Genomic DNA, 19,955 nt, shown 5'->3' on the forward strand with positions numbered 1-19,955 from the left:
ACATAAACATTATAGAATTGATGTTTACAACCTCCAGCATAATCAATTAAGGAAAACTGTGTTATAACCCTATTCGGACTTTATAACTGTTGGAGTGGGAGAGATGGGAGGGGTTTCCTGTCCATGAGGGGATGGAGGGGCAGGGGTATTGGAGGCAGGGTCTGGAATCAAAGTAGAAGTTAGATACAGGAGGGATAAATGGGTTATTTGAGCTAGAAGCCAGAATAGGAGAGACTAGGGAATACTTGGCAAGGTATTTTAAGGTTTTGGATTTCCTCAAGTAGAGGAGAGTTAATGGAAGGAGAGTGGGTGATGGACTTAGAGTGGTGCTGGAGAGGGGAGGGGGAGGATCATAGAGTGGAGAGGGAGTTCGAGTTGGAGAAAGGAGGAGAGATGGGTTGGGCCCTGGAATGGGAGGCAGGGAGAGTATAGCAAGGGGAAGAGCATGGGGAGGACTCAGCTGTGCCCCAGGCTGGGGAGCAGGAGGAGGTTGGGGATGGGTCCTAATCAGAGGCAGTTCATCGGCTATTGTAGGATCAAAAGCCGAGGTGGATGGGTAGGGAGGGGGGGTCAGAGGCCCCTGGTGGGTTGGGATCCTATGAAACTGTCTTAGCCAAAAGAACCCGATGGGAAGAACATGGGACCCAGAGGGAGGGATTAACACAGAGATCAAAGCAAGCTTGGATGTATGGTAATTCAGACCATTTGCCTTTACAATGGCAGAAATTTTCTAAATCTCTCAAAATATTGAAGTTTAAGGTTACAGTGTCTGGTCAAACAGAGTTATTATGTAACTCGTACTGAGGCCAGGCAGTGGTGCACAGGAATTTCAGGTGTTTTGGCCTGATTGTAACCGAAAGTCCTAGTTGTTTTAAGGATTTAAGAAGACAAGCAAGAGGTGTGAGATCCTGAGACTTTGAGTGGGTGTTTCCCATAGTGACAGAGTAAGTACACAGTGAAGAGGAGATAGAGAATCAGCAAGTGGGTAGGAGGTAGAGACAGAACCAAGCAGATGGGAGACAAAGAAAATCCTTTCTCCATAGGGAGTGGAAGCAGGATCATGAGTCTGGGCAGGGAAACGCAGCAGATGAGGAAGAGAGAGACAGGGAGGGAGCAGGAGGAAAAGGGATTTGGCATTGTTCACGCAAAATGAGAGTGAGCAGAACCAGGCATCAAAAGAAAGCGTCCTTTTTTTGTTGCTCAGGTTTGAGTTATTATTTCTTAAGTCCATGTTTCCTGGTCAGGAAAAACAGGGAAAATAGTACCCACCACCTTATATGATGGACTAAAGAAAATAAATACAGGCTCAGAGGGTAAAGCATTTGCCATCCAAGCATGAGGACCTGAGTCCAGATCCCTAGAACCCATGTAAAGCTAGGCATGGTAGCATACCAATTCCAGCACTCTTACGGAGAAATGAAAGGTAGAGGTAGGAGAAGCCCATAGGCCAGCTAGACTGGCACATATAGTAGTGAACAGGACTCTATCTCAAACAACATGGAAGGCCAGGACAGACACCTGGGGTTGTCCACAGACCTCCACACATATACTGTGCCATGTGCACACCTATGCTCATACACATACAAATATAAACAAAAGATAATAAACACTGATTTCTTAGCACAGTGCCTGGTACATAGGGCTCACTGGATGGTATCGACTTTCCCTTCTTTATCAGATACAGAGAAATATGGAAAATTACCTGATGCCTTGAATGCCCTCATAAATAGGGAAAGACTTTTAAATGAGAAGATTTGGATTTAGACACGAAGAATAATAGACTTCAGTTTAATAAAAGGGATGGAAGAGAAAGAAGATGCTGTCTGGTACTAACTGTAAGAAAGAGAAGCTGTAAAAAGTATAAAATTTCACCATCACTCCTACAAGCAATTAATGAATACAACAGTGAATGAGGAACTTTGGGCCATACCTGCTTGTGGGTGAGGAGTGGCTGGATGTGTGGGCTAGGAGGGCAGTGGAGGTTTGCGAGGCAAGCGGAGGTAGTCATTTGACTGAATGCATTTAGTGAATTGCCTCCCAGTTGCAGGAACTGACCTCCCTGGGCAAATCAGTCTGAAGAAGGCAAAAACAGCCAACAGAAACCAGCCCCACAAAAGAAGAAGAAAGGAAAAAAAAATCATTTTGTCAGATTGACTGACATTGTTTTGATCAGAGTGTGAAATTCCATGCTGACTTGAGTTTGGTCTGAAAGACACCCTGCAGCTGTGGAATCACACGCATTTATTATTCTCCAGCCATTTACTAAGTACTTTTAAACCCAAGTCATCTGTTCTCAAACTTACTCTCCTCCCACCCTTTCCTCCATAACTAAATAGCTTTTTCAATGGCAATGTCATTCTCCACATTCACTAGGTGTGATAAATTGGTTTCATTTACCTTTGGTCTCCTTTCCTTTTCCAAAGTCTCAATAGCAAATCAGGAACCAGGTCACCCGGTCTGTCTCATACACCATCCTAGCTGTTTTCCCTTCTGCTTCGTTCCTTGAGCTAGCACCTTCAGTCTCTGGTAACAGTTTCCTAGTTGACCCTGGTATCTTTTGGTTTTCGTAACTGTAGACCTCTGTCTTAGTCTGCTCTAAATAGGAGCCCATTACAGAAACCACTAATTTCATTTACTTTCTAGCTCAAGAACCAAGTTGACTATCAGGTTGTACTCAGTTCCCCTTCCATCATCATCTAGTCTCAGGCAGTCTCCCACTGGTTTGGGGCAAGATAGTGAAGGACTCAGGAATAAGATGGAATTTTCATTTATTCTTTTTGTTGACCGTTGGGATTCTGGGATAAGGACGCAAGTGATACTGTTCTTGGGCTGTAGATTCTTGACCATCACTTACCACTTACTGGAAGGGTGAGCTCAGGTCTAGACAGGAAGGATTTGCATGAGCAAGGGCTGTATATTTGCCTAGAGGCTAATGAAGATCAGAGTATTAGCTTAATATGAATCTATCCATTGTATAGAAATGCTGTTAAATAAACATGAGATAGAAGATGATTGCTGACACACTCACATACACACAAAGTCTGCACAGTTACAAAGAGTGGGAGGGTCTGTTCATGTGTCTACATGGCAACCCAAATTGTTGGTAGGGATTTGTGAACCTAAGGGTAGAATATCGGGACTATCTCATGAGTGAGCAGAAGACGGTAAGGAACATGTGTGACACTGAAGGGTGCATTCTTCACTGTTAGGGGAAAATCAGGGACTAGCAGCCAAAGTCAGGTGAGGAGAGGGATTTAATTTTATGCGAGTGAGCGGACTGACCCACGGATCCTTCCATAAAGGAGCCAGTATCCGCCTCTAGTCTTAGGGGTTTTTATAGTCATGTGAGGAAGTATAAGTAACAGGCAAAACAGCACATAGGTGGCAATTACATAAAAGATACATGTGATAATTAACTGAGGTAACGTAAGGCCCCGTATGGCCGCAGGGGTTACAAAAGACTTCTATCCTGGGTAGCCATAGAAGGTGGGGGAGAAGATTCCAGCTTATCTCCCCAGTCTTATCTCTTGTCTAGGAGCTCTTCCTACTACAAAGTTCTTAATTACCATCACATTGCAAAAGCTTTCCACTGCCACAATATCACCACTACCATTCTGGGACATGTGAAGTTAGGCAGTGAAGTGGGCACTGGCAGAAGCCTCATTCTGCTAGAATGCAGGCATCAGACACATCTTTCCATGCTTCTGTTGATGTGGAGAGCAGAAGTGCAATGGATTGAACTCCAGCTAGCCTTCAGGCTAGCAGGAATACCAAGTACTGGGGAACAGGATAAGACACAGCTCAGGAGAAAGAGTCCCTCAACCCAGATCACAATTGCCTGGAAGACAAGTCCATTTATGATAGCAAATCTAGCAAAACTCTATTTTTGGGCAGACTTTTTTTTGTTGATGTTGCTGTTACAAAGATAGTTTTGACTATAAGATTCTGGGAGGGAATCAGACTGAAGTTTCAAAAGTGAGGCAGCATTACATTTTTTCCAACATAAATATCACAGACATAATATTAATCTTAGCCAAGAATCTGGATCATACTTAAAATTATCTTAAACTAAAAATCAACAAGTCATCTCCCACCTACAAAAAAACCACAGTTAACATGCTGGCCTCCATCTCACAGAGATCTGCCTGCCTCTGCCTCCTGAGTGCTGGGATTAAAGGTGTGTGCCACCACACTCCTGAGTGCTGGGATTAAAGGTTTGCCCCACCACGCCTGGCATAACTTCCTTTTCCAGTGTTTATTAGATATTAATACACATTCAACATTCAACTTCATTTAGTTCTTTTAAAACTTTTTCCACTTAACAGTATATGATGATTACTTAGTACTTTAAAAACATTTTACAGCTAATTTTTAAGTTAGCTTACAAAGTAATGGGTTTCATGATGATATTTTAATACATATGCCATTCATTGTACCTTGTTCTTATTTGTCCTCCTCAAAGTCTTCCTCCATCCTTCCTCCCTACCTGGTGCTCTTCCTGCCTCTAAATAGTCCCTGTTGCCTTCATGTCACACATTCCACCACCCTTACTTCTCTTCTCCTCCTCCTCCTCCTCCTCCTCCAGTTCTCCTCCCTCTCACAGTCCACTTTCTATTCTCATATTCTACACATGTGTACACACATGCATCTACATATACACACATTTAAATCTAGAGATTCTGCATATGAAAGAAAGCATGCCAGTCCCATTTTCTAAGCATCTTATTTTTAATTTCTGTACCTCACTTTGTTTTAGGATGTCTGTTGAAAACAACATGATTAACGACTGGGGAGATTGCTCAGCGGATTAAGTGTTTGCTGTGCAAGCATGAGGACCTGAGTTCAGATCTCCTGCACCCACATAAAAAACAGGTGTAGTGGCACACCTCTGAGACTCCAGGGATTGGGGCAGACACAGGTGGGTCCCAGGGCCTTGCTGGCCACTCTAGCCTAAACAGGGAGCTCCAGGATCAGCGAGAGAGCCTGCCTCAAACACTAAGGTGGAGAGTGACAGAAGACAGCCTCTGGTCTCCACACGCACACGCATGAATGAATGCACCAGCATACACATGCATACTTGCACACACACACACACACACACACACACATAAAAAAAAAATTCTGCTTTTAAAAATATAAAGCAGGTGACTCTTACAGTTAAGGGGTTTGGTGTCATCTGCTAGTTCATTACTATTACTGTTATTATCATCATCATCATTATTATTTTGAATGCTTCCTTGGAATCTCATTTTCTTTACACCTATCTGGAGTATGCTTTTTTTGATTCCCTAATTTGGAAAATAGATTAGTGGAAAGAAACTCTACAACTGGCCTGAGGAGATGGCTCAGTGGGTAAAGGAGCTTACTGCCAAGTCTGATGTCTTAATGATCCCTGGAACCCACAGAGAACAGCCTCCCACAAGTTGTCCTCTGACCTCCACACACACACTATGGCATGTGCCCCATCCTCAATAAATAAATATAGTTTAAAAATTAAAAACAAATTCTATAACTACTATTTTCTGTATTTAAGAATCAAGGATAAAATGACTCATAATCGAATCAGATTACTGAGAACCATTCATCTTCACTGCCTCATTCTTCCTGACTGACCTAGACAAACACATCAGCCACGTCAGGCTTTAACAAATGTTAGCTGGAAGCTTGGGGTGTGTCCTAGTTTGTTTCTCCATTGCTGTGACAAAATACTCTGACCACTACCAACTTGGGGAGGAAAGGGTTTATTTGTCTTATAGCTCCTGGGTCACAGTTCATCAGGGAGCCCAAGGTAGGAACTCAGGGCAGGAACCTGGAGGCAGGAGCTGGAGCACAGACCATGGAGGAATGCTGCTTACTGGCTTGCTCCCCTGGCCCCTGCTCAGCCTGCCTTCTTATGTAACACAGGCCCACCTGCCCAGGGGTGGCACCACCCACAGTGGCCTGGGCCCTCCCACAGCACTCAACAATTAAGAAGATGCCCCACAGACATGGCCACAGGCCAGTCCTATGGAGGAAATTCCCCAGCTGAGGCTCCCTCTACCCAGGTGTGTCAAGTTGACACTAAAGCTATCCAGCATAGTGTGAGCTCTGCAGAGGAGTGCAGAGCCCTGGCTTGATCCTCAGCACAGCACAAAGAAACAGTTACTTAAAAACCTTAAAAACTTCCCGGGGCACTAGATCCGGGTTTGTGGTTTCAGGACGTTTTGTCACACTACACATTTTTGCTTCTGTTCGGGTTTAAAGTTGGTACAGCTGCTATTAGTGCACATTTTACTGGCTCCTGCCCTAACTGCACTTCCTCCACGTCCCTGCTTCGCTTCATTCTGCAGCCACCTCTTCGTGTACCTCTCAGGCCTGTTCTCTCTCCTGCTCAGTAAAAGCCCGCTTCCTGCCGGGCATTGGGATCTGTTCTTTGAGGTCCGGCAGCTTGTGTTCAAAGTCCCAGCTCCTCTTCCTTCCCTTGTTTCGCATCTCCTCTGTGCTTCTTTCACTTGTTTTTGAAGGAAGCACTTTACGAACGTGCGATCTTCAGTTAACAATTCTTTGGTCTTGTTCTGTCTGCATGCTAAATCAAGAGTGGGGAGGATGTGCAAGGCCCGCACACTGAGTTTCAGGAGTATGTCGTCCTGGAGTCGTTCATTTTCATTTTGTTTTCCTTCTACCCCCTGAAAATGTCTATTTTCCAGAACGCATGGTTTTCCCCAGGAGGGGTAAAATATATACTTTTTTTTTTTTTTTGTCTTTTTGAGACAGGGTCTCCCTGTAGCCCCAGCTGTCCTGGAACTCACTATGTAGACCAGGCCGGCCTTGAACTCACAGAGATCCACCTGCCTCTGCCTCCCGAGTGCTGGGATTAAAGGCGTGCGCCACCACACCCGGCTTTATATACTTTGTTTTTATGCAAATACCATATATGTCTATTTTATCAAGCTCCTTTATCCTTAATTATTTTTTTCTTTTTTTTTTTTGTTTTTTGTTTTTTGAGACAGGGTCTTACTATGTAGCCCTGGCTGGCCTAGAACTCACTGTATAGACGAGGCTGGCTTCCAACTCAAAGTTCTGATTGTCTCTCCTTCCAAGTACTGGGATTAAAAGCCACTTCAAATTCTTTACATGCTTATTTAGGTGTCACTCAGTTTGTTGAAGACTGATGTCTGTTAAAAATTCCCCTCTACAGTTGTGTTTGGCCAAATTACTTCATATTTTATTATTATTATTTTTTAATGGGATCTCTCTGTAGCCCCAGTTGGCCTGGAACTCATTATGTAGACCAGGCTGGCCTTGATCTCACAGAGATCCCCTGCCGCTGCCTCCCGAGTGCTGGGATTAAAGGTGTGCTCTGCCACACCCAGTGTTACTTCATATATTTTCATATTTGCTATTCAGAATAAAATACTCATAAACGTAATATTTTATAATAAATTATTCTAGCCACTTTGAATGTTTTCCATATTAAATTCTGTGTTGCTTAATATTAATATTGCCCTCCTCCCTCTTGCTTATATCTCCCCTGTCCCTGTTCTGTTCCTGTTCCATTTTGTGTAAAACAGCATGTATTTAGCATCATTTCCTCCCCAACCTATGCTCTTTTAATAGAAATAATTAAGCCATTCACACTTAATGTGATATGTAGTATGTTTGATCTCACTTCTCTTATTTCATACTTTCCATTTTTGTTTCCTTTCTGTTTCCTTGATTAGTTTTTAAACTTGCCTATAATGTTCCAGCTCTACCTCCTTATTTTAAAGTAGACATGGAGGGGCTGGAGAGATGGCTCAGTGGTTAAGAACACTGACTGTTCTTGCAGAAGACCCAGGTTTGAATCCCAGCACCCACATGGCAGCTAACAACTGTCCATAACTCCAGTTCCAGGGGATCCGACAGCCTCTTCTGCCCTCCACGGGTATTGCACAACATGGGTGCCCTTTTACCTACATACAGGCAATACACACATACACATAAAAATAATAAATAAAATATTTTAAAAAGCTAGATATGGAATTTCTGGTTTTATAGTCACCTACTCTTTTTTTTATTGCAAATGTATTTATGCCTAGTCTCCAATGAAAGATTGTTTCCCACAGTGCAAAATGAGAAATTTAGTATATATTAATTTTTCTTGAGTACCTTAGAGTTTTAAACGTAGTAGTAATTGGTACACAAAGCATAAGAATTGTGCACATTAATAGGGAGCATGTAATGTCTCAACACACACATGCATCGTATAAGGTTTAAATCAGGTCAAACATTTGTCTACTTAAAATTTTCTCATTTCTTTATGCTGAGAATGTTAAAAATCCTTCCTTTTGATTTTCTGAGATGTACAGTCTATTGCTGTTACATAGTCACCCTACAGTGCAGTCATAGATCTTCTTGGCCCGGTACCCATTGATTGGCTATTCCCTAAACTTCTGTCCGTACCAGACATTTTTACATGAGTTCTGGGGCTGTAGCTCAAATTCTCATCCTTGTGCACAAGAGCTTTATTGACAGAGCTATCTACCTAGGCTCTGTTTATTTATTGAGACAGAGTCTTACTGTGTAGCCCAGGCTAGCCTCAAACTCTCTGGTGCTGAGAGGTGCACTGACTTTGTGTCTTTTCTATTCTCAGCTTTGAATTTCCCTATTGTTTAGATTATTTCAAGTAGACAACTTTTATCACTATAGAGTATTAATGATCTACTTTCTGGGTACTTTTTTGTTTGCATAATTCTTAAGATGAGATTCTATATCATAAACTTTAAAAAATATTTTTATTTTATTTTATGTGTATAAGTGTATTGCCCTCAGAGGTCAGAAGAGGGCATTGGATCCCCTAGAACTGGAGTTACAAATAGTTGTTAGCTGCCATGTGGGTGCTGGGAATTGAACCCAGGTCACCTCTGCACGAGCAACCAGTGCAGATGAACCATCTGCATGAACTGATGAACCATCTCCCCAGCCCCTGTAAAACAATCTTGTTACAACAAAACTCTATAGCTAAAACTCAACTTCCTTCTGCTTTTTAGTGGTGCAAATGCCTGCATTTGTTCCTTTTTCTCTGAAAATCAAATACTGTTTTTCTTACTGCATACCAATATTTTTCCTCTTATAATGAATAACTTTCATCAGAATAAACTTCAGTTTTTTTCTAACATGCCACAAACTATTTGATCTAACAAGGGAAATGTTTTTATGCATTTTTGCAGCTTGTCTTCCATGTCCCCTTTCCCTTCTTGAAGGCTTGTTTTATGCTTTCATGTGTCCACCACAGCTGCATGTTTCCCTGAGCTAGTGCCTTTCTCCCTGTGTCTTGTCAGCACTGTACTCAGTTTGAGTTGTCTGTGTGGTTTCAGTGCTGGGGCTTCCACTGAAGGATTCTACACTTGTTCATAGCCATTCTGCAAAGAGCCCATCTATCCAATGATCTGCTTCTAGCTGTGTCTCTCACTGACCTGAGCACTCTGCTCCTGTTCCCCAGTTCCATTGGTCTACAAAACACTATTCTCCCAGCCACACGGCCTGGGATGATTCCAGGTTCCTTTGTCTCTCCTGCCCTCCCCAACTACAAGTTCTCTCCCGATTCTGTTCCTCCCTTTGTCCAAGCTCCCGTTTGCTCAGCCTTCATGCTATCTGAACTTATCTCCTGGCCCTCACGAAGCCTTCCGTGGGCAGCCCTGCTTTCTACCTTCTCTCCACTCCACACTGTAGTCTAAGGGATTGTTCTCATATTTAAATCTGACCATATCATTTCCCATTTAAAATTTTCTCATTGCAGATTTTGGCAGGATAGTTGCCTAAACAAGACCTGCATAATGATAACACAGTTGACATGCCAATGTCAACTCTGGATGAAGAACTGTGGACAATCAATGGCTGCTGAGAGAGGGAGAATCAGTTTTCTCCACGGACAAGCTCCCTGATGGTTATCTAATCCCAGTGATCAACCCTAAACACATGTACACACAAGCACCACTAAACAGCAGGGTGTTTAGATACATATATGTGTGTGTGCATATATATATATATATATAGAGAGAGAGAGAGAGAGAGAGAGAGAGAGATGGAGTGGGAGGATGTGGAAGGAGTGGAAGGGGTGGAAATTATGTAAATACAGCATTCATGTATGAAATTCTCAAAAAATAAAAAATTTAAATTAAACAATTTTCCTCATTGTCCCGCCCTGCCATGTAAAAGAAAACTAAAAACTACATTGTCTAATGTGACAGAAGAGACCCTCCATGGTTGGCTGCTGTTCACACTTCTCGGCTCATCGCCCATCACTTTGTGACACATAAATTTTGCTTCAGCAACTCTGAGATGTAGATAACAAGAATCACTTCTGTGTCTTTCCTTACACCATTTCCTCTCATTCTTTAAGTTTTGGTTCAAACTCTCAAGAATCAACCTCTCAGTTTGAGGGGTGGGTTCACTTCTGACTTTCATTTGGAAATGCTCCACTGTATCTGTTTCTGGATCAACTGTCCCACCCAGTTGCTGGAAAACATTTGGTCCCCGCTAGAAACTGGTCTAGTGTGTAGCACACAGTGGGTATTCTACATATTTGGTTTCATGATCGAGTGAGTTTCCTCAGGAGTGATTGACATGACTGAAGGATTTGGGACAGCATGGACTTCTGAGCAGAGCAGGACTTCCTCAGCTTAGGAATATATGGCTGTTGGCTTCCTAGTAGTTAAGAAAGATCACTCTGTGACTGTCCAGAGTCTGTTGGACATCGTGAATGAGGACAGAGAAGAGAAAGGACTTCTACCGGTGATGTGCTGGATTAAATTCTTGGGCTCATGAACATTTTTTCTGATGAAACTTTAGGATTGGGGAGTGTCTGGACGAAAGCCTCTGCTTTAGTTGATTGCACTAATGAAATGGGCCAGTGACATCCATGTTGCCTGGCTCACATGCCTGTGATTGGAATCAGGAGACATTATGGATATAAATGCATTACTGTTTTTCTAAGTGTGGTACATGCATAGACAATGGTCATTGCTGCTGCTGTTGTTAAAAATCTTTTCTTGTTTAAACCTCTCTCGTGCTCCTGTCTTGCTATGGTTCATGTTTATAATCTCAGCGCTTGGGAGGCTAAGGCAGAAGGATTGTGAGTTTGTGACCTGCATGGGCTATGCAGTAGCCCTTATAGAAGAAGGGGAGGGAGCAAGAGAGAAGGAGAAAGAGAGAGGAGAGAAAAGAAAGGAAGAAAGGGAGGAAGGAAAAGAAAGGGAGGGAGGGAGGGAGGGAAGAATGAAGGAAGGGAGGAGGGAAGGAGGAAGGAAGGAGGAAGGAAGAAGGAAGGAAGGAAGGAGGAGGAAGGAAGGAAGGAGGAAGGAAGGAAAGAAGAAGGAAGGAAGGAAGGAAGGAAAGAAGGAAGGAAGAAGGAAGGGAGGAAGGAAGGAAGGAAGGAGGAAGAAGGAAGGAAGAAAGGAGGAAGGAAGGAAGGAGGAAGGAAGGAAGGAAGGAAGGAAAGAAGGAAGGAAGAAGGAAGGGAGGAAGGAAGAAGGAAGGAAGGAAGGAGGAGGAAGGAAGGAAGGAGGAAGGAAGGAAAGAAGAAGGAAGGAAGGAAGGAAGGAAAGAAGGAAGGAAGAAGGAAGGGAGGAAGGAAGAAGGAAGGAAGAAGGAAGGAAGAAAGGAGGAAGGAAGGAAGGAGGAAGGAAGGAGGAAGGAAGGAAAAGAAACTAAGAATCCTTGAGTCCCTTCTTCATTCTCCCTTTCATGTTATGATCCAGGGGAATCATCTTTCATTTTCTCAAGGGCATTGTTGACTTAAGAGGCCAATTTCTAAAGGAGAAATGGAAATTTTTGCATGAAGTAAAACCTTAAGCTTCTTCAGAAGAGAAAATGAGAGGAAGCAGTTCTACCCTGGAGAAGCACTGGCTGGGATAGAGATGCTGAGGGTATAGAAACACAGTGGAGAATGAAACATTCAGCTGATTCTGGCTCTCTCAGCTCTGTACCTCCAGGTGAGACTCTTCCCCTTTTAGATAGAGGCTTCTAGGTTTGTTTTTTTTTTTTTTGTGGGTTTTTTGTTTGTTGTTTGAGACCAGGTCTCACTGTGTAGCCCTGGCAGGCCTGGAACTTGCTTTGTAGACCAGGCTGGTCTTAACTCATAGGGATCTGCCTGCTTCTGTCTCCGGAGTGCTGGGATCAAAGGTGTGTATCACCCCATGCCTGGCTTCTAGTTTTTTGTGTTTGTTTGGTTATTTGTTTGTTTTGGCATGGCATGTCACTGAACATCGCTTTGCTTGTGATCTTGTTGCGCAGTCTTTCAAGTGGAGATAGCAGGCATGTGCCGCTGTTCCTGTTCAGGGCTACTTGTTAAGAGGTGGCTTAGGTCAATGTGCTCTTGGCTCCCTCCCTGATTCCACTTTCAATAATTCTAGATACTCTTAGATGTGCCCCAAATTAATACATGTCTTTTATCCTAAACAAATAGCATCCTAGTGTGCTAAGGCAATATAACTAGAGCACAGTCTTTAAGCTGTCCTGAATCATGCAGTAAGGAAGCCTCCATCACTACCGTCACCACCACCACCAGGACCATCATCACCACCACCACTGCCAGGACTACATCACCACAGCTGCCACTACCATCATCATCACCATCATTATCATTACCAGTACTACCACCCCTACCAGTACCACCACCATTACCACCAGTACCACTACCATCACCTCCACCACTACCACTTACCAGTACCACTGCCACCATCAACACTATCCCACTACCATCACCGTCTCCTTCATGACAAATACAAATCTAATTTTTTATTGGGAAAGTAACTTGGAAAGCCTTCTTATTGTGAGGGGCAGACATTATCCCAGGAAATATTCTGAAATGGGATATGGAACAAGCTTTTAAGACTGAAGTTGTTATCTCTAGGAACACATCTCCAGGGTTCACTGAAAGTAGTTTACATAAATCAACAGAATTACTTCTTTGACAAGTTATTGTACTACAGGCCAAGGGACTATCAATGATAGAGAACTGGGACTTTACTAAGATGTTTGATAAGCTTTGTCTGATAATCTCTTGAAAAATATTTTTTAAATGGGCCTAAGGTAAATTTTCTTAAGTGCTGTGTAATTATTGAGTTTATACCGGGTTCCTGAGAGCACAGAGTGAATGCCTCAGAATCCTGTAATGCGCATCATTTTTGTTGACTTAGGTAAAGAGGTCATGCCTGGCAGATTTGGGATGGCTGGAAACTGGCTGGAAGGGACAGCTTAACACTGGATAACAATACAGTCAGAATTATCTGAGCAAGTTGGCAAGACAGACTAAGCCGAGCAAGAGAAAATGAGGAACAAATGCCAAGGCTTTGTGTTTGCATTCCAGGTACCAACTGTATACGGAAGGGATTGGGGCAAGATCGCGGGCAGGAGAGTTCAAAGACAAGTCTAAAGGAACGTTGAGTTTCTTCAGTGGATTCTAATCTCAACCGGTGTTAAAGGTAAAGATACCTAATTAGACCGCAGAAAGCTTTAACAGAAATAGGAAATGAAGACTAGGAAGGCAGTCCTCACATTTTGTGGTAGTCTCCCTTGAAGGGCTGCGATCCTGGGCAAACCAGCACTTCTCCTGGGAAAAGCACAGAAGATGGTGGTTGGCTGGGTGCTGCTCTCCCAGGTCTTGGTTTTTTGGCCAATCCACATTTTGGGTGGATTCCTTTATCTCTGTCCAGTCCATCCAGAGACAAGGCCTCCCAAGACCCTGAGCATAATTTTGTGCCATCCATACTCACAAACTGTTTAATTGATGATTTCCCTTGGAACACCTTCGAAATTACCTTTGATCTAACTTCCTGAGAAACCCAGAGGATCACCAATGATACTAACGTCATCACGCACATCAGTATTGAGGCAAACAGCCTTTGAAACTTTGAAACCATATAGATCTGTGGTGAAAATTCCACCTCTCCTACCAGCTTTGCAAACACAGGCAACTACTCAGACTTTCTGAGATTCAGTTTTCTTGTCCATGAGATGGGGTTAACACCAGGCTTGCGATGATATGAATATTAGTGAGACAGTGCACAACAGAGGACATGGAGGAGGTGCTTATTAGGCTAATATTACTGTCCTCCACCATCACTCCTCTACTTTCCTCCTTTTTTCCTCTGGGACAGACACGGTGCTAGTGGAAAGGATGTGTTAGGAAACAAGACAGATGCAGATACACCCTTGCCTGCACCCAGGCTATACTCTAGGTAGCATAGTTCTGTTGAACTTTTTGCAGTGAAGCAAATATTCTTTATGTATGTTTTCCAATGTGGCAGCCAATAGCTGCATGTGGCATTTGAGCTCTAGTAATGTGACCAATATGACTGAGGAGCCGAGTTTTTCATTTAATTTTATTTTGAAGATTTAAGTAAATATGGAAAGAGAGATGTGAAAATAGATGGCACAATATATCTCAGGTATGTTTCTGAGACTAGCCAGCCTGATCAGAATAAAGATGCATTGAAAGAGAAATATGCTTAAAACACCCAGAACAGCACCTGCAAAATTATTATGTGTTGTTTCATTATATTGAATCGTCACCTATGCATAAATTTCAGGTGCTGAGGATGCAGTGGAGACTTAGGCACAGCTTTGCCCTCAGGAAGCTTGCAGCTTAGTGAGGATATATGCAAAGAAGTGTTTTCACCCCAGTCAGTTAAGAATACAAGTGCTGTGGGGCTGACGTGACATCCATCCCCATGAACCATGGCGGAGGGATCCTCAGAAGGACCTGTTAGGACCTGAGCTGAGTCTTGGACAGTTGATTGCAGAGTGGGACTCAACTGATATTTACTCCATGTACAGCAGCGTATCACATTTCAGGGCTTCTGAGCCCATGGCTGATGGTACAGGTAGCTCCAAGACAAACACGGTTCTAAAGAAAACCCATTGCTAGGGCCAGTTCATATTCTTTTAAAATGGCCTCTGTTTGTGTGTATGTGTCTGTCTTCCTCAATCACTCTCCACTTTTTATTTTGAGGCAGGGTCTCTCACTGAACCTGAAGCTCACTGATACAGCTAGGCTGGCTGGCCAACAAGCCCCAGGGATCCTCCTGTCTCCATCTCCCCAGCACTAGGATTATAGGCATGTGCCACAATGCCTGTTTTTTTTTTTTTTTTTTTTCTTATGTGGTGCTCGGATCTAAAACCAGATCTCCAAGCTTGCATGGCGAGCACTTTACAGTCTAAGCCATTTCTGAAGCCCACAACCTTATTTTTAAAATTGTTTTCTTAATAGTTATTAATCTTGAGTGTTTTTAAAGGGTTGTATTCCTGTTGTTTGACTGGATAAGCTCTCTTACTTACAAGGTGGCATCAATCCCCAATAGGGTCAGCTGTGGGATTGTGGTGCTTGGTGTAAACAAATAGCTCTATGAATCTGGCCAGTATGTGACTACTGGCTTGAGACTGCCAAACCTGGCTGTGATGGTGATCACATTTAAAAGAAAAAGCCAGGCATGGTGGTACATGCCTGTAGTCCCAGCACTTGGGAAGCAGAGGCAGGCGGATCTCTGTGAGTTCAAGGCCAGCTTGGTCTACATAGTGAGTTCCAGGACAGCTGGGGCTACAGGGAGACCCTATCTCAAAAAGACCAAAAAAAAAAGGAAAAAAAAAAAAAAGAAAAAGAGAATTCAGGGTCTGGAAAGATGGCTCAGCAGTTAAGAGCACTGACTACTCTTGCAGAGGACCTGGATTCGATTCCCAGCACCCACATGGCGGCCAGATCGGGGAGCCCGAAGCCCTCTTCTGACCTCTGCAGCATTGCATAACACAGGTGCATTCACATACATTCAGGCAATAATACACTCATACACAGAAAATAAAAAAATTTTAAAAAAAGAATGAGGATTCCTAGAACCACTTATGTGAAGATACTGAATATTATATACATTTATATGTTTTGCACAGTAGTTTGGCTCCAAGTTAATATGTAATGCTCAGCTATAGAATTGCCCAACCCACAGTTGTTCACATAAAAATTGGTATAGCTTTAAAACTAAGCAGCATGGTTGCTCAAGCCTGTAATCCCAGCACTTGGGAGACTGAGACAGGAGGATTGCTGGGAGTTTGAGGCCAGTCTGGTCTACATAGTGAGACTCTGTCTCAGAGAAACAACAATAATGAAACAGGTATAGCTTTGTGTGAAACAGTGTCAATATTCATATGTAAGCATATAAATTAGGGTAATGTGTTTGACTTTTCCCATTAGGCCATGGGATGCTCATGTGCATAGCTTGGTCCTGCTAAGTTCTGGACAATTCTACAGTAGTTAAGGTTTACTTATTTAGACAATAATAGAGCTGCCTCTGAGAAACAGAAGTATAAACTGGTGTAGCCCTATTGATAGGCTTCTCATGTACTTATCAGGAACCTCCAAATGGTATGTGCTTTGACCCAGTGACTCTCCTTCTGGGAACCTATCCCAAAGAAGGAACTGTAAATGTGCACAGTAAAGACTTTGGCAAGACTCATTTGTATTTGCTGAAGAGAGTAAACAATTTCAATTGCTAACAGTATTACAATACACAGCTGGGAAATGGACATCAAAGACTCTCACTACAAGACCAATTGAGTTAAAAAAAAAAACCCAAACAAAAAAACAAAGGAGCAATAGTGACCTTGTTTTGGAATCATACTTGGGTTTGAATATGGCCACTGGGCCAAATCACCCGAACTTGATTCCATCCTAGAAAAACGGTGTTGATAATAATAACACCTTTCTCAGAGAGACTTCTGAGGGCTAAATAACATAATGAAGAGGAAATGATTAACACCATGCAAAGTACATTTATTAGGTTACCTACAAATTCTAGCCCCCTATGGACTATATGATTTCAAGGCATAAAAATAGATGGAAAAATATGTCAATGATTAACAGTGTGGGCTCTGGATGGTGGGAGTCATGGGCAAGTTTTTCATTTTCAACTTCCCAAATTTTCTACAATGGCAGGAACTACTATTATATTAAAGAGTACATCATAATGTGGTAATACAGTAGGATATTTTTTTAAAAAAATGTTACAATGAAACAGCACTTCTCTTCCCCCTTCCTGTTTCCCTTCCAGGGGAGGAGCTAGGGCCCAGCCTGATAGAGCTTCATGTGTGCTGAGACCTCAGGGAGGGTCAAGGCTGGAGAGGTCCTTGACACCTGTTGATGTTGTGTGAGCAGGTGGGTGGGCAGTGGAGAAGCTGGAAGAGATTATCATGGTCATGTCTTCCATTTCTGAGATTCTGTTACATTTCAGGCTGCTCTGATGTTTGTCTCAGTTGATCTGAACAAAGCACTACATAAACAGTGTAAAATGGATGGTGGCAAAGGAAATGGCTCAGTTGTAAGGCTGGTGATTTGAGTTGGGATCCCAGCACCCGTGTGGAAAGTTAGGCACAGCACTGGGGAGGTGGAGATGGGAAGGTTTCTGGGCTTGCTGGCCAGCCAGTCTAGCTGAATCTGTGGGCTCTGGGTACAGTGAGACCCTGCTTCAAAGAATAAGGTGGAGAGCAATGCAGAAAGACCCATAAAGTCAACCGCTGGCCATCACATGCACATTCACATGAATCTGTAACACATGTTTGGACACACAAATGCAAAATGGAAAGTATTCATCTATTGCCTTCCCACCCCCAGATCTCTCCCAGAAAAAAAAATGCCTAATGCCTATGAGAGAGAGAGAGAGAGAGAGAGAGAGAGAGAGAGAGAGAGAGATATCAGGAGCACAACAAGAAATTAGGTGCAGTTCCCTTATTTAATGAGTATAGTTTATATTCAAAGTGGAATTTCTGGCAAACACAGTCTTTTTAGCAAGAAACACCCTCCCACTTTAGGATGCACCTGTAGACTCGGGGGGGGGGCATAAAAGGCATATGCGCCCTCAAGTTCTTAAAATTTGCAGCAGTGATCCAACGCCCTTCATTGACAGTGAAGGTACCCTGTGCTCCACCAAGTGGCTCTGGGAGCTAGCTGTTTTATAAACTCAGAATCCCAGATACCAAAGTAACAAAGTCGATGCCCCCATCCAGACCAGAGGGGCAATTTACAGTCTTGCCTTCTGAGTACTTTCCCCCCATCACATCTGGAGGTGACTGCTGTACACCTCCAGATGTATGGTGTGCCCTCCACCCCCAGCTCCTGAAGCAAAGGCATGACGAACAGCTCTCCTATGCCCTCCTCCCCAGAGCGAGGTCATCATATGCTAATGAGGCCCGGGGAGATAATCTAGCAGCCTGGAAGCCCAGTCACTTGGCCATGCCGCAGACCCTCCCGCGCCCCCGGGATTCCACAGCTGGACTGCTGTCATCTGGGTCCTCTCTTCCCTGCCCGACGCTTTCCATTGCAATGATGGCGGGGATGGAGACAGCGCACCGGAATTACCTGTAAGGCTTTTCAGAACTCCATACCCTCCCCCTTAAATTCTAGTCCACTAGTCCCGACAAGAATCTGAGAACACGTAGGGTGGGGAGGACCGGTGGAATTCTCGAAAGCCCCACAGGTGATACCGGTTTACACTTGTCAAGATACAAACACATAGACATGTCTTGTCTCTTTAGGTTCCCTCCGACCCTCTCCGTTTTATTTGCCAAGGCAAATAAACCTCTGAACCTCCACCCCACAGGCTTTGAACTTGGAATGTCCCAAAGTCTTAGAACCGCATGGGACTCTCAGAGGCTCTGGAGGTCAAGCATTAGAAAGACGTTCCCCGCTCCTTGCTGCTCTCGGGCTACCCCTGGCGAGAACTGGACACCGACGAACCAACGCAAGAAAGGGAAGGCATTTGACCAGTTGCTCCAGGAAACTGCTGAAGCCAGGCCTCCGGGGGTCCGCTCACCTTCGGGTTTGGGCGGCCTCAGGATGGCGAGGGAGAGGGCCCCACCCTGCACCCTCCCCTGGAGCATCCCGTCCTGACCGGCTTTGTGGCAGGTGGCGCTGTCAGGATGGATGCAGCGGCCTCGTCTGCGGCTCTTTTGGAACGGGCTCCCCTTTTTCCCTGCTTTTCCAAGTTGCTGCACCGCGTCCCCAGAGCTCGAGACCCCCTCCTTCGCGCTGGTGGCGGTCTTACCTCACCAAGCAACACTTGGTTGCGCCGTTGCTGGGGGCGCTCCTTCCTCGCTGCTTATTCCTTTACTTGGGAGGAAAGAGGAACAGAGACACCAAGGGGACCGACGCGGGCGTCCGGGTGTCTTCCCGAGGCACAGCCCTCTCTGGGGTGGGGGATGGAGGCCCGGGTGCGCGCCGCGCAGATCCGGCGGCCAGCGGAGGGTGGGCAGCTCGGGATCCGCTGGGTTCCGCGGGGAGAGCAGTCTGCTTCTACTGCCTGCTACTATAGCACTGCGGTTCTGCACCCTGTCCCCAGCAGCATCCAAGTCCAGCTGCCACTCTCACTGCGGAGCCCTGCCCCTGGGCGCAGAGCCCGCCCCCACCACACACCCGCGCGCACATACACGCGCCACACACAAACATCCGAGTGTACATATTTAAGCACTTGTGCACATCCACGAATGCGGAGCCGTTCCGTGGAACCTGTGTGCGCTCCATCAGGGCGCTCCTTACAAGCAGGGTTTGGGTTAGATAGGAGGCAGTAGTGGTGGGTGCCAGAGACCAGTTGACCTAAGAGGGGAGGACATGACTTGAAAAAATACAGTATGCTCTGACTGCTTGCTTCTTAACCTAGAAACTGGGGGTCTGGGCTGCGTGAATATGTCAACCAAATTAGAGGAAAAATACAAAAGATAAAAAATAAAATATTAAAAAAGATAAGCAAGTTCTTTGTTTTCCAGGAATTCCGTATCTCTACTATTCCTCATCGATCTTTTCCAGGAGGACATTGCTGACAACCTTGACCCCAGTGGCAGTGGTATGAATGGTGGGGATCAGTGCAGCTGGCCACAGCTGGGCTCTGGTGGATGGATGAGATCTTAGGACTGTGGGCTGACAGTTCCCTCCTTTGCCTTTAGGTGACTTTGGACTG

The 19,955-nt window shown here is 44.3% G+C and overlaps 1 protein-coding gene across 7 annotated transcripts in view; it reads right to left on the bottom strand.

Annotated features, from left to right (window-relative positions):
* Dgkg (diacylglycerol kinase gamma) overlaps positions 1–19,710 on the bottom strand; it is a 216,667-nt gene extending 196,957 nt beyond the window's left edge. For 6 of the 7 annotated variants that reach the window (XM_008823628.1, XM_008823627.1, XM_008823625.1 and 3 more), the window contains exon 1: positions 19,047–19,710. The gene's annotated coding sequence lies outside the window, so the exon portion shown is untranslated. Of the gene's footprint in view, positions 1–18,815; positions 19,025–19,046 lie in introns of those variants that run through there. The other variant, XM_008823626.2, reaches the window with a different exon arrangement.
* Positions 19,711–19,955: the final 245 nt, after the last annotated feature.

The sequence above is a fragment of the Nannospalax galili genome, unplaced genomic scaffold (genome assembly GCF_000622305.1).
Source record: "Nannospalax galili isolate Female #2095 unplaced genomic scaffold, S.galili_v1.0 scaffold1349, whole genome shotgun sequence".
Taxonomy (NCBI): Eukaryota; Metazoa; Chordata; class Mammalia; order Rodentia; family Spalacidae; genus Nannospalax; species Nannospalax galili.